General features: G+C 39.2%; 1 pseudogene; it reads left to right on the top strand.

Annotated features, from left to right (window-relative positions):
* The window catches only part of LOC140502726 (complement component 1 Q subcomponent-binding protein, mitochondrial pseudogene), a 64,973-nt pseudogene that overhangs the window by 38,910 nt on the left and 11,557 nt on the right, over positions 1–14,506 (top strand).

Raw genomic sequence — 14,506 nt, 5'->3', positions numbered from 1 at the left:
AATTTTTGTGCCTCTTTTCCCATTTGGCCAATTCCTTTTTGTAAGCTGATATTTTCTTCAGTATCTTTTGTGTCTCCTTTACCAAGCCATTGACTCTTCTTTCATATCTAGCATCACCTCATTTCTCTTTTCAATTTTTCCTCTACCTCTCTTACTTGATTTTCAAAAACCCTTTTTGAGCTCTTCCATGGCCTGAGACCAATTTATATTTTTCTGGGAGGCTTTGGATGGAGGAGTTTTGACTTTGCTGTCTTCTTCTGAGTGTGTGTTTTGAGATTCCTTGTCACTATAGTAACTTACTACAGTCAGAATTGTTTTTCTGTTGTTTTCTCATTTCCCCAGCCTATTACTTGACCTTTAACTCTTTGGTAAAGTAGGGATCTTGCTTCTAGGGTGGATTGTGCACTATCCCAAGGTTCAGGGGCTTTGTGCAGCTATTTTCAGAGATTTTTCCACAGACTTGTAAGTTTTCTGTTCTTCCAAGGTGATATGATCAAAGGAGAGGGGTGTTTGCTATTCTCCTGCTCTGTACTATGGTCTGTGAGTGACCATGAGCACTCTTTTCATCCTGGAATTGTGATGAGGGTGCCTTCTCCACTGTGGCCACAAGCTCTGGTGTGCTTGTGCTACTCCTTGCCGTGGGACTGCCACCCAGGACTGTGACCTGGATCTGAGTATGGGTAAAGCAACAGAGTCCTGCCCCCAAGGTCAGAAAAGAGACCCTTGTAATCTCCTTCTGACAAGTTTTTCAACCCCCTTACGATCTGTGAGCTGAGAACTCTGGAAGCAGCCATTGCCACTGCTGCTGCTGATTCAGTCACTCCCAAGACCTGCTCCTGGTTTGCTGGGGCTGGGTCTGTGCTGGCACATCCTGTGCTGGACTGCACTCCACTCTCACCCTGGTGCACCTTCTAAGTTGCCTTTGACTAGAAAATTGTTTCACTCTATCCTTTGGAGGGTTTTGCCTCAAATTTGTTTGGATGCAGTATTTAAAGTTGTTTAGGGGGTTTGGGGGGGAAACTCAGGTGCATCCCTGCCTTTTCTTCACCATCTTGGTTCCTTCAAGAAATTGTTAAGAAAAGTTTCTCTGAAGTTTTAGAACTAGAGGGTAAAATAGACATTGAAAATAACCCACCAATCACCACCTGAAAGAGATCCCAAGATGAAAACTACAGGAACATTATAGTTCAGTTTCAAAGCTCCCACGTCCAGGACAGCAACTACAAAGAAATCACTTAAATACTGTGGAGCTACAGTCAAGACAGCAAGATTTAGCAGCTTCTCCATTAAAAGACTGAAAGGCATGGAACATGATACTCTGAATAGCTGGATTTACAACTAAGAATAATTTACCTATAATTTTTTATATATGATATAATACTACAAGGCAAAATGGATATTTAATAAATTAAAGGACTTTCAGGTATTGCTGAGAAGAAGATCAGAAGTGAATGGAAAATTTGGCCGATAAGAATCAGCAGAGCAATTTGGAACTATGTCCAAGGGGCTACAAAAATGTGCATACCCTTTAACCCAGCAAGATTGCTTCTAGGACTGTATCCCCAAGAGAACAGAAAAATGAGAAAGGATCCCCACATGTACAAAAATATCAATAACAGCACTCTTTGTGGTGGCCAAAAACTGGAAATCAAGGGGACGCCCATTAATTGGTGATTGGCTGAATAAATTGTGGTATATGAATGTGATGGAATACTATTGGGCTATAAGAAATGATGAACAGGAGGACTTCAGAGAGGTCTGGAAAGACTTATATGATCTGATGCTGAGCAAAAGAAGCAGAACCAGGAGAACTTTGTACATAGTAACAACCACAGTGTGCAAGGATTTTTTCTGGTAGACTTAGAACTACATTGAAATGCAAGGACTTAACAAATTTCCAATGGTCTTTTAAGCAAAATGCCTTCCACATCCAGAGAAAGAACTATGGAATTCAATCGCAGAATGTAGCAGATCATTTTTTTTTTGTATTACATTTTGGTTTGTTTTATGATTTCTCCCAAACATTTTAGTTCTCCTATGCAACATGATTATGGTGAAAATGTATTTAATGGGAATGTATGTGTAGAACCTATATAAAATGATATGCCATCTCAGGGAGGAAGAGAGGAAGGAGGGGGGAATGAAGGGGATGGAGGGAAAAATCTAAATTATATGGTCAGGATCGTAGAACACTGAAAATAAATAAAATTTAATAAAGAAAGAATCAGCAAAAGCAGTAATCAAAGGAAGATTTATATCTCTAAATGCTTACATCAATAAAATAAAGAAAGAGAATTTTTAAAAATTAGAAAAAGAACAAATTAAAAATCCCTCATTAAACATGAAGTCGGAAATCCTAAAAATTAAAGATGAGATTAATAAAGTTGATTGTAAGAAAGCCATCAAATTAATAAATAGAAGTAGGAGTTGGTTTTATTAAAAACCAATAAAAATAGATAAACCATTGCATAATATGATTGTGTGTTCATCCTTCATTGATGAAGAAGGCCATGCCATCAGAGAAACGATGACATGACTTGCACTTGACTTTGTTTTGAGTGAGGGAGGGCTGTGCAGGTCACCAGCCTCACTTCTCCTCCAGAGCCATCTAAATCCAGTGACCAGATATTCATCAGGATGACTGGAGATGACCCAGGATGAGGCAATTGGGGTTAAGTGACTTGCCCAAGGTCACACAGCTAGTGAGTGTCAAGTGTCTGAGGTGATATTTGAACTCAGGTCCTCCTGACTCCTGCACTGGTGCTCTATCCACTGCACCACCTAGCGACCCCCTTAATATGATTAAAAAGAGAGAGAAAAGAATACCAAATTACTGGCATCAAAAATGAAAAGGGTGAAGTATCACCAATAATGATGAAATCAAAGCAATTATTTGTTGTTATTTTGCCAAAAAATATGCCAATAAATTTAACAATTTAAGTGAAATGGAAATACAAAATAAAAACTGTCTAAATTAATGGAAAAGGAAATAGAATATCTAAATAAACCTATTTTAGAAAAAGAACTCATAGAAGATCTTCCTAAAAAAAAAGCATCAGAACCAGATGGAGTTATACATGAATTCTAGCAAACATATGAAGATCAACTAATTCCAATATAAAATAAATTATTTGGAATAACTGGCAAATAAGGAATCCTACTAAACTCCTTTTATAAAACAAATATGAAAGCTATGTCACAACGAGCAAAAACAGAGAAAGTATAGAGCAACTTCACTAATGAATATGAATGCCAAAATCCTAAATAAAATACTGACTAGAAGACTACATGTCACAAAGATTATATAATGTGACCAAGCAGGATTTGTACCAGGAATGCAGGGCTGGTTTAATATCAGGAAACCTATTGTCATAATTGATCATATCAATAAAAAATAACCCAAAATTATCAATAGATGCAGAAAAAGCTTTTGACAAAATACAATACTCACTCCTAGTAAAAACACTTGAAAGCACAGTTACACAATGGATATTTACCGTCAGGAAGCATTACTTGTAGTGGGGATAATCTAGAAGCTTTCCAGTGAGATCAAATGTGAAATCCAGTCTCCGCTGTGGCTCCCACCTCCCTCCACGATTCTCGGTGAGGGTCCTGCTGTGGCTGCACCTTGCCACCCAAACCTTGTGCCCCGCTGCCACCCACCTCCTGCAGCTGCACCTGAGCGCACCTGGCCTGCGCTCTTGCACGTGTGAGGTGGGGCTCCATATAGAGAGGGACCAGGCCTCTGCTGAATTCCTGACAGATGAAGTTATAGAGAAGAGGAAAATCCAGAAATACAAATCACTCCAAAAGATGTCTGGGGATTGGGAGCTGGGGGTGCCAGGGACAGAGGCCAAGTTAGTCCAGAGATTAGCGGGCCAAAGGATCGCAGTCACACGTAATATCAACATCAGTATCCTACAGACATTTGACGATGATCCAGGAAGGACAGGAGGGACAGGAAGCCCAAGAACTGCAAGAGCCTGCACTATGGTCAACCCCGAACTTGATGGGGAGGATGCGAAGGACGCATTTAGGGTTAGGCCTGCCACCGTCCAGAGGACAAGGCTGGACAAGAAGGAGAGGAGGAGAGTGACATCTTCTCCATCTGGAAGGATACCAACTACACTCTCAACACGGATTCCCTGGATGGCCCTGTGGGACCACTGGATGGACTTCCTGGCTGATCACGGGTGGACAGCACCTTTGATGGAGCTGAGCAAGGCCTGAGAGCACCAGGAGTCCTTCAGCTTTCTGGAAGATCTGAGAGTTTGTCCAGCATCAGTAGGGAGGCCTGAGGCCAGCCCTGCTGGGCACTCAGAACCCTTCCTTCCATGAAAATGTCATCCTGGAGAAAGTGCGGAGAAATACCACCAAGCACAAAGGATGTTCCCTGGACCTTTTATTTCCTTTGTCTGTGGGATTTTTGTACATCACCACAGAATGATGAGAAATAAAATCCTCTGACTCCTCCAGCAAAAAAGAAAAAGAAATGAAACAAGGATACTCGTTGCCACCAGTTCTATTCAATATTGTATTAGAAATGCTAACAATTGCAATGAAAGAAGAAAAGGAAATTGAAGGAATCCGAATAGGCAATGAGGTACTAAAACTATCTCTTTTTGCAGATGATATGATGGTATACTTCAAAAATCCTAGAGATTCAACTAAAATGCCAGTTGAAATAATAATTTTAGTAAAGTGGTAGGATGGGAAAGAGTCCAATAATTCATCAGCATTTCCACATATCATCCATAAAACCCTGCAAGAAGAGATTGTAAGAGATATTTCATTTAAAAATAGCTGTGGACAGCATAAAATACCTGGAAGTATACCTGCCAAGCCAAATTCAGGAACTACATGAATCTAATTATAAAACACTCTTTATACAAATAAATCAGAATTAAAAAATTGGAAAAATATTCATTGTTCATGGGTGGGCACAGTCAACATAATCAAGGTGACATTTTCCTGAACTATTTATTCAATGTCATTCCAATTAAATAACAAAAAAAGAAATTATTGAGTTAGAAAAAATAATAACAAAATTTATTAGGAAGAACAAAAGGTCTAGACTATCAAAGGGATTAATGGGAAAAAAATCTAAAGGAAGAAGGTTTAGCAATATCAGGTCTTAAGCTGTATTGCAAGATAGTATTTATCGAAACTATCTAGTACTAGTTTAGAAACAGAAAGGTAGATCAATGGAACAGGGCAAACATAATTCACAGAAAAAAAATGATTGTAGTAACTTTCTGTTTGAAAAATGTAGAGATTTGTACTTGTGGGATAAGAATTCACTATTTGGTAAAAATAAAACAAAATTGCTAGTAAAACTGAAAAGCAGTCTGGCAGAAATTGAGTATAAACCAGTACCTTACACCATTTAACAAGATAAACTAGAAATGGATACATGACCTAGATTTAAAGGAATATATCGTTAGTGAATTAGGAGAATATGAAACATATTACCTATCAGACTTATGGGAAGGAGAAGAATTTATGAATAAACAAAAGATAGAGAGCATTGTGAGATGTAAAATATATAATCTTGATTACATTCAATAAAAAAAGTTTTGTACAAATAAAATCAATGTAGCCAAAATTACAAGGAAATCAGAAAATCGAAAAAACATTTTATAAAGTTTCTTAGATAAAGGTCTTATGTCTTAAATATATAGAGAACTGAGTCAAACTTACAAGAATATGTCATTCCCCAATTGACAAATGGTCAGTGGATATGAACAAGCAGATTTCAATGAAGAAATTAAAGCTGTGTATAATTATATGAAAAAAATGCTCTAAATCATTGTTGATTAGAGAAATGAAAATTAAAACAATTTTGAAATATCATCATATACATATCAAATTGGCTAAAATAATAGAATGAAGAAATGACAAATGTTGGAGAGGATATACAAAAACTGGGATACTAATACACTGATCAATCATTTCGGAATGATGCCCAAAGAATTATAAAACTTTACATACCCTTTGACCCAGAAATATCACTATTAGGTCTGTTTCCCAAGGTGATCAGAGAAAAATGAAAATAACCTATATATTTTAAAATCTTTATAAGCAGCTTTCTTTGTGGTGACAAAGGACTGGAAATTAAGGGAATGCCCATCCGTTGGGGAATGGCCCAATAAGTTGTGGTACAGGATTGTGATGAAAAACTAATATGCTGGAAGAAATGATTTTTAGAAAAACATGGAAAGACTTGCAAGAAATACAGTTTCACAAGAGTGAAATGAGCAGAGCCAAGAGAAAACTGAATATACAGTAACAGCAATATTGGTCAAAGAATCACTGTGGATGACTGGTTTATTCTGAGAATTATAAATACCCAAATCAGCTACAAAAGGCCTATGGAAGAAGATACTCTCCACCTCCAAAGAATGAGCTGATAAAAAGAAGTGTGCACAGAATGGTTCTACAGATATATGCACATATACATATATATAAGCATACATACATGTGTGTATATACTTATATATATACACATATATATGAATACAAGCACACGTACATATATATCTGATGGCCTTCTTTAATGTGAAGCAGTGAAAAAGGGAGAGAGGAGGGGAGGGGGACAGGTCAAAATTTTAAATAGGACAAAAAAATGAATTAAATTATTTTTTAATGGAATAGTCCAGCTCTGGAAATGGATAAGAAGGGCCAAATCTGAGCAATATTGTTCAAAGAAATTGAGCAGAACTTCTTGATTACAGTCGGAAGAGAAGGAACCGATAGAGAAGGTGGAAACCAAAGATCACTCAAAGGTTGCCTATGGCCCTAGAGGGATGGCAGCACTGGTATTCCTTTATATGGACTGAACTCCCATTAGGACTAGAGAATCTGACACAAAAGAATGGGTGTCTAAGTAAGTCTGGCAAATGAGATAGAGGAGTTGTAAAGCATATTATCCTCAATAGGATCATGAGTTCTGCTCATGAATATGATGAGGGGTGTGTGCGGGTGTGTGTGTGTGTGATTTAATGCGCCCGGGAACTAAAAACAGAATCTACTTTCCTTGGAGGCAGCTAGATGATGAGGATGATGAAGACTGTCAGACCTGGAGTCTGGAAGAGCTGAATTCAAATCCAGCCTCAGATACTTAATCATTGGGTGGCCCTGAACAAGTTTCTTAACCTCCATTTGCCTCCAATTTCTTCATCTGCCAAATGAGGATAATAGCACCTCTTTTCCAGGATGGTTGTGAAAATAAAGTTACGTGACATTTGTAAGGTGTTTTATACAGTGCCTGTCATAGAGTAGGCACAATATAAATGTTAGTTATTATTTTTACTTACAAATCAAGAATATTTTTTTCCTGATGTTCAGTTGAAGCTCCTTCGGGGCATGGAAAGAGGTATGAATTGATGCAGAGTCAAGCTGAGCCAGGAGGAAAAATACGCAAAATGACTATATCGATGTAAACGAAAAGAACGACAACCACAAAGAACTGAAAAACATCAAAAACAAGTTTCATCTCGAAGAAGAGATCTGACAAGACACACGTCGCCCATTTCTTTGAGGAAGTGAGGGGGTTTTAGCCACAGGTCTGGAACACTGTATTCATACAAAGTCAAATTTTTTCCATGTAGTTGTCTGTTTTGATGATTTTTCTTCTCTTTAAAAAAATTCTAAGGGATGACTATCTGGAAGAGAGAGGAGGCAGAATACAGAAGCAAATACATGAGATAAAAAAACAAAAGATATAAATAAAAACCTATTTTTTAGAAGAAAAAATATTGCTCAGGCCTCCAGATTCCTGGTCTGAATCCATTAGACATGCTCCACATTTTTGATACTTAGGCAGTTCTCTCAGAGGAGAAATTGGCCCTTATCTGACTGGCTGGTCAGGCAAGGATGGAATTCACAAAACTGGTTTGACCTTTACATGATTTTGCTAGAAAGTCCAAACATCCCCGAAGGAGGGGAGCATTTGTGAAGGCAGACTTCCATTTCAGTGTTGGGAGAGGGATCATGAGAGGTACACCCTGGAAAAAAGATTCACCATCTTCATGTAGTCTGCAAGAATGATAATCCGTGGTTTAGGAAGGTGCTGCTTTGAGCTTCTCTGTCCTGGTAGATGTATATGTTTGCATGTCAGTGTGTCAGCTAGGTGACTCAGTGGACAGAATTCTGGGCTTTGAAATACTCATCTTCCTGACTTCAAATCTGTCATCAAGCACTCAGAGCTGTGTGACCCTGGGCAAGTCACTTAATCCTCTTTGCCTCAGTTTCCTCATCCATGAAATGAGCTGGAAAAGGAAATGGCAAACCACTGTGGTAACTTTGTCAAAAAAAAAACAAACCCCAAACGGGGTCACAAAGAGTCAGACATGAATGAAAAACAACTGAACCCACTGGGGCCAAAGAGACTCACAAGTTATACTCATGTGATAAACATGGGACCAGACCTTTGCTCCCTCTCTCTCCTGGCCTACAGCCAACATGTTTCTTCCTCCCTAAGGGTCATTCATGATTTTTCATGGGAACACTACCCAGGAGGAGATAGTGGTGTTGCGTGTATATATGCCATGCCCCTTTGGCAATGCAGACCTCTCAGAATCTTTTTTTAAAATATGTACTATTACATAGGACACCAATTACATTTAAAGCAGTTATCGAGTATTTTTCTATCCAAATTCATGAACCCCGTGAAATTCCATGCACCCCTTGGGGAATCTGGACCTCAGAACATTTTCTTTAAATTCCCTAGGCCCCAAGTCAGGCATTTAACAGGCCCTTCAAAGGAGCATTTCCTGGCAGAAAGTACACAATCTAAAGGAAATAAGGAAAATACACACATAGGCACATGTGAGTGTACACACATGTACACACATAAAACACACGTAATAGACAAGTGAAATTTCAAAGGCCAAATAGCATATCTGGTACAGTATTTATGTAATTTCTGTTTTCATAACAGTTTGCAGCACTATGTATTACACATGCTACGTGTCATCGCCCTGTAGCCCAATAACTCACCATTCACACGTCACTCTTGCTTGTGGTCCACTGCAACAGGAGTTGTAAGGCATACATGCTAAAAGGGCACCTGCTTCAAAGATTCCAGTCATAATTATTGAGCAAAGGTAAGCTGTACTCAAGTACATTAATACAGTTTCTCTCTCTCTCTCTCTCTCTCTCTCTCTCTCTCTCTCTCTCTCTCTCTCTCTCTCTCTCTCTCTCTCTCCCCTCTTTTCCTCACTTTATCTTTTTCTGTCTCTTTTTCCCTTCTCTTTTCCCCTTTCCCTCTCTCTTTTCCTCTTCCTTTCATCTCCCTTCTGTTCTCCCTCCCCTTTCCTTCTCCCTCATTGTTTCCCTCTCCCTCTCTTTCTCTCATAGCATGAATTTTCCTGGTGTCAGCACCCAGCTCAGCTTGCTGCAATGATCTGTTGTGGCATTTAATAGGATGTGGCATGTGGGATGCTTCTCAGTTAAGTGATCAGCACAACCCAAGCTGGCGTTCAGGCTCTGACATGCCACACGTTAGCTGGTGTGCCTCTGTCAAAAGGAGTCTGACATGTCTTTTGGTCTATGCCATGAAGCACTCCAATCCTCCCTCACATTCTGCACAAGTCTTTTCCTAAAATCCCATTCTATGACTCCCCCTACTACTGCCCTCAAAAGTTGGAAAACTATGGCAGTGCTGGTCCCTGACTGGTTATTTTAATGATGCCTACTATGTTCTGCTTACCACTCAGGGCATCCTACTCAAATCAACAAGCACAGCAGCTCTATTGATCCATAGGCCTCAGATCCCCCTGGAGATTGGTCTATTTTTAGCAACAAATTAATCTCCCACACAGCTCAATGTCATCAAGGGCAGCTCCAGGACCTGTCGATTTAGGCAGCTTGGAGTACCAGGTGAGAGTGGGGCCTGTCATAGCCATTGTCTAGCATGCTGGCCAGCAGACACCATTAATTCTGCTGCCTGGGGCCCCTTTGGGCAATGTATGTAATAAACACGGGACCTAACCATGATCTGTTGACCCTAGCCTGAGCGCAATTATCATCCGACATTACTATGTCCACAGTCTAAGGGTATATGCCATCCATCCATGGTATCTGGAGTTAGTGTTGTGATGAGATCACCCTAGTAGATTGTTTACACGTGGAACACAAGATCGCATAGTCTGAAGAGGGAGAATCAAGCTTATGGGGCCTCCTCAAACACTTGTAACTTAACACCTTATGTCAACACCAGGGGCTCTGCTGTGCACAACCCCATCTACCCTGCTCCCACCCCATCGTCACTTTACACACCTTTCCCCCAACTGACAACTGGACTACGAACTCACTTCTGACCCTCAGCAGATATTTGTTTGGCCCTCTTACCTTCCCAAACCAAATTAACTTTTAATTAACAAATATGAGAAATGCCCATACATCACAAAGGGGTCATTTGCCAGCTGATCTTTCTGAAGCATATACATCTCTGGTAGAGCATGGGAGACATTTACAACAAACAAGAGATAGAATAACTGATATGAACCCTGTTCTATTAGAATTTTCCTGCTAATACATGTGATACAGTAGGGACATGTTTTGAAAAGTGAGGGGAGAAGTTTTTATCTGCTGCGTCTGTACAAATGTCAGGGGGAAATGAGGACAAACTAGTTCTTGGGTATCTGACTGGGTTTTCTCTAAGGGTGAGAGGGATGGTGATGCAATGCAGTAGAACACACAAGAAAATCTCCTTATTTAATCTGAAGAACAAAATGATCCTCTTGTCATGACCATGTATTAACTCATTTAATAGGTATTTAAGAATCTACTATGTGCAAATGGAAGAAGAAAGTGAAATAAAGTTTTGTTTTGTTTTTTAAACTGGCTCCTGTCCTCAAAGAGCTTAAAATCTATTGTGGGGGAGGGGAGGAGTGAGGAAAAAAGTCGGCCACCACAGTATTGGATTAGGACTTTTTTTTCCTTTGGAATCTGATCTCAGAAAATAAAATGCAGAACCAAGACAACTGTCTAGGTCAAATCAACTTGTTGGATTCTAACCTCAAGTATCCAAGTAACTGTCATTAATTTGCACCTTGTATTGTCTTAAAATTGAGGTTCTCTCCATGATGAGCATGTATACACAAGAACATGTACACACACACTCATGCACGCACGCACACACACACACACACTCACACTCATGCACACACACATTCACTCATACACACACATACACACACACACATACACACACACACACACACACACACATGCACTTCTAACTATATGGATGTACACAGAGGGTACAAGAGTAATGGAGCCCTCAAGTTTGTCTAAATTGGACCAGAAATAGAACATGACAATATAATTGTTGGCAATGCCTAACACTTGGCCTATGGTTTTCTTCTTCCATTTCTTTCTGAGCTAGTCTCAGATCAGACAAGCTTTAGTTTATAAAGATAAATCAGGGCTGGATTCAAACTAGCCCCGGGAGGCTAACTCCACAACTGGAGCCAAAAATGTCTCTTGTTTGAGATCCACAGTCTGAATAATTCAGTTGGCCCTGACTCAGTAAGGTTTGTTAACAGAGCTCTCTCTCTCTCTCTCTCTCTCTCTCTCTCTCTCTCTCTCTCTCTCTCTCTCTCTCTCTCTCTCTCTCTCTCTCTCTCTCTCTCTCTGTCTCTCTCTCTGTCTCTCTGTCTCTGTCTCTGTCTCTCTCTCTCTCTCTCTCTGTCTCTCTCTCTCTCTCTCTCTCTCTCTCTCTCTCTCTCTCTCTCTCTCTCTCTCTCTCTCTCTCTCCCCTTCCCTCCGCTTCTCTAAGAGATGTATCTTCTACTTGTTGAGTCCAATTCTGAGGAAGACAGTCAAGGAACCTAACAAACACTATCTGCTTGAAGGTAATAAGAGCTATAGTTCCATCCTACCATATTTTTACCCATTCATGGCAGTTATGAATAATAACCACAGAACAAATTCCTTTTGCCTTAAGGTAGTGGAAGATTAGTTTCTCATGAGACCACTTGCTTTCCTAAGCCCTCTGCTTACTGTATCAAATTATAAGGAAGTTCCTGCAATGCACATGGAAAGACAAGTTACAAGGGTTGTATATTTAATAGATGCTCAACTGCAGTGACACTTGCAGGAGGTCACTCTGGGCTTGCATATGTTCTACATAATTATCCAGCCTGATGTCTTTCCTGAACTGTCATCCATTAATTTTTCCTATAGAGCACATGAATATATTCTGACCCGCAGACTTTAATGGGAAAAGTTTTGGTTTGGTTTGGAGTTTTACTGTGTATGCTGAATAAAAGACTTGTCTTCATTAAACACTTTCTCCAGTTCCCACTCATTGTCTTTCTTTCTTTGGGGTATAGGAATACTGAGTTTCCACAAAAGCATTTTCTACTTTAAAGACCATTTAGGACAAAAAAAAATGTAGCGTAGAATAGACTGCTTTCTGTTCACTGAAATTGTTAGCCTTTATATCAGAAGGTTGATCCTGTGGACCTCAGCTATTTTCATGTCTGTTCAAAAGTCATCTCCTATATGAGAACTTTTTTCAGCTGCCCCATTGCTACTGCACCCCACCCCATTACTTTATATTGACTTTGAAAATATTTTATACTTACTTTTCAATGCGCATGTATCTTGTCCTCCATCCCTTAACCCAATAGAATGTCATTTTTTTGAGTACTTGAGAAAAGCTGTCTACATTTGACACCTCCATTTCCTTTCTTTTTATCTTGTAAATGAGGACGGTGGAACCTGTGGCCTGGAAGGGCCACACTTGAGCACCTAGAGAGTCACATGTGGCCTCAAGGCTGCAGGTTTCCCACCCTCTTGTAAACCTGCTTATGACTCATTATTCAACTGAAATTTGTGTCTCCAAAGTGAGATGAATTGCCAGATCTAATGATTTATTCTCAGTCTTCCTTCTTCTTGACCTTTCTGCAGCATTTGACACTGTTCTCTCAGTATCTAGGGGTAGTGTCTTCTCACTTGGTTTTCCTCCTACTTGTCTGGTCATTACTACTTGGTTACCTTTGCTGGACCTTCATCCGTGTCATTCCCATCTCTGACAAAACAAGAGATGGAGAGCATTAGAGGAAATAAAAAGGAGAGTTTTGATTATGTTAAATTTAAAAGGTTTTACATGAAAAAACCAATAAGGCCAAGATTAGAGGGAAGGCAGGAAATGGAAAATTTTTACAGTTTCTCTGATAAAGTCTTATTTCTCAAATATATAGAGAATTAAATCAAATCTATAAGAATATGGACATTGAACCAAACTAGTTTCCAGGATGATTGGATCAGTTTGCAAATCCACCAACATTGCACTAGTGTCCCAATTGTCGTTCTCCTTTTCTGTCATATTAGCCAATCTATTGGTTCAAAGGGCTATAAACTGTGCATATCCTTTGACCCAGCAATATCACTAGGTCTGTATTCTAAAGAAATAAACAAAAGGAAAGGAACCTATATGTACAAAAATAGTTATAGCAGCTCTTTTCGTGGTGACAAAGAATTGGAAATTGAGGCAATGTCCATCAGTTGAGGAATGGCTAAAAAGTAGTGGTATATGATTGTGATGGGATACCACTACGCTATAAGAAATGATGAGTAGGATGGTTTCAGAAAAACTTGAGAAGATTTATATGAACTGATGCAAAGTAAAAGAGAAGAACCAGGAGAAGAACATTGTGCATAGTAACAGAAAAATTATATGATGATTGTATGATGAGAATTAGTTAGCTATGCTCAGGAAGATAGTAATCTGTGACAATTCTGAAGAACTTATCATAAAAAATGCTATCTACCTCCAGAGAAAGAACTGATAGAGTCTAAATCCAGACTGAAACATACTTTTTTGTTTTCTTTGTTTTTGTTATGGTGGGGTTTTGGGGTCTATATTTTCTTTTGCAACACAGTACGGAAATATTTTTTATGACTGCATATGAAAATCTATATCAAATTCCTTGCTGTCTCAAGATGGGAGAAGGGAGGGAAGAAGGGAGAGAATTTGGAATTCAAAATTTTTTAAATGAATATTAAAATTGTTTTGCATGTAATTGGAAAAAAATATTTTTTAAAAAAATAATTGTCTTCCTTACCTCTTTTCTAACTTCCCTGTTACTATTGAGGGCACTACTTTTTTCCTATTCACCTGTACATTTGCAACCATAGTATCATCCTCCACTTTTTCTACTGTCACTCACACCATATCAGTGGCCAAATTCTGCCATTTTTTTTCTCCACAGTCTCTCTTCTACGCATCCCTTCTCTAGACTTACAAAGCCACTGCCCTAGTTCAGGACCTCATCACTTCTTATCTAGACTAATGCAACAGCATCAGAGAGGTCCCTCTGCCTAAATCTCTCCTCACTCCAATCCATCCTCCATACAGTTGCCAAAGTGATTTTCCTAAAGCATAGGTCTGCTCACATCACAGCCCTCTACCCCCCACTTAATGTTGTCTAGTGTTTCCTTGAGATATAATAGAATATTCCTTTGTCTGACATTTAACCCTTTTCCCAACACG

The sequence above is a fragment of the Notamacropus eugenii genome, chromosome 4 (genome assembly GCF_028372415.1).
Source record: "Notamacropus eugenii isolate mMacEug1 chromosome 4, mMacEug1.pri_v2, whole genome shotgun sequence".
Classification (NCBI taxonomy): Eukaryota; Metazoa; Chordata; class Mammalia; order Diprotodontia; family Macropodidae; genus Notamacropus; species Notamacropus eugenii.
The sequence above is the reverse complement of the archived record's forward strand: the minus strand, read 5'-3'. Positions and strand labels throughout refer to the sequence as shown.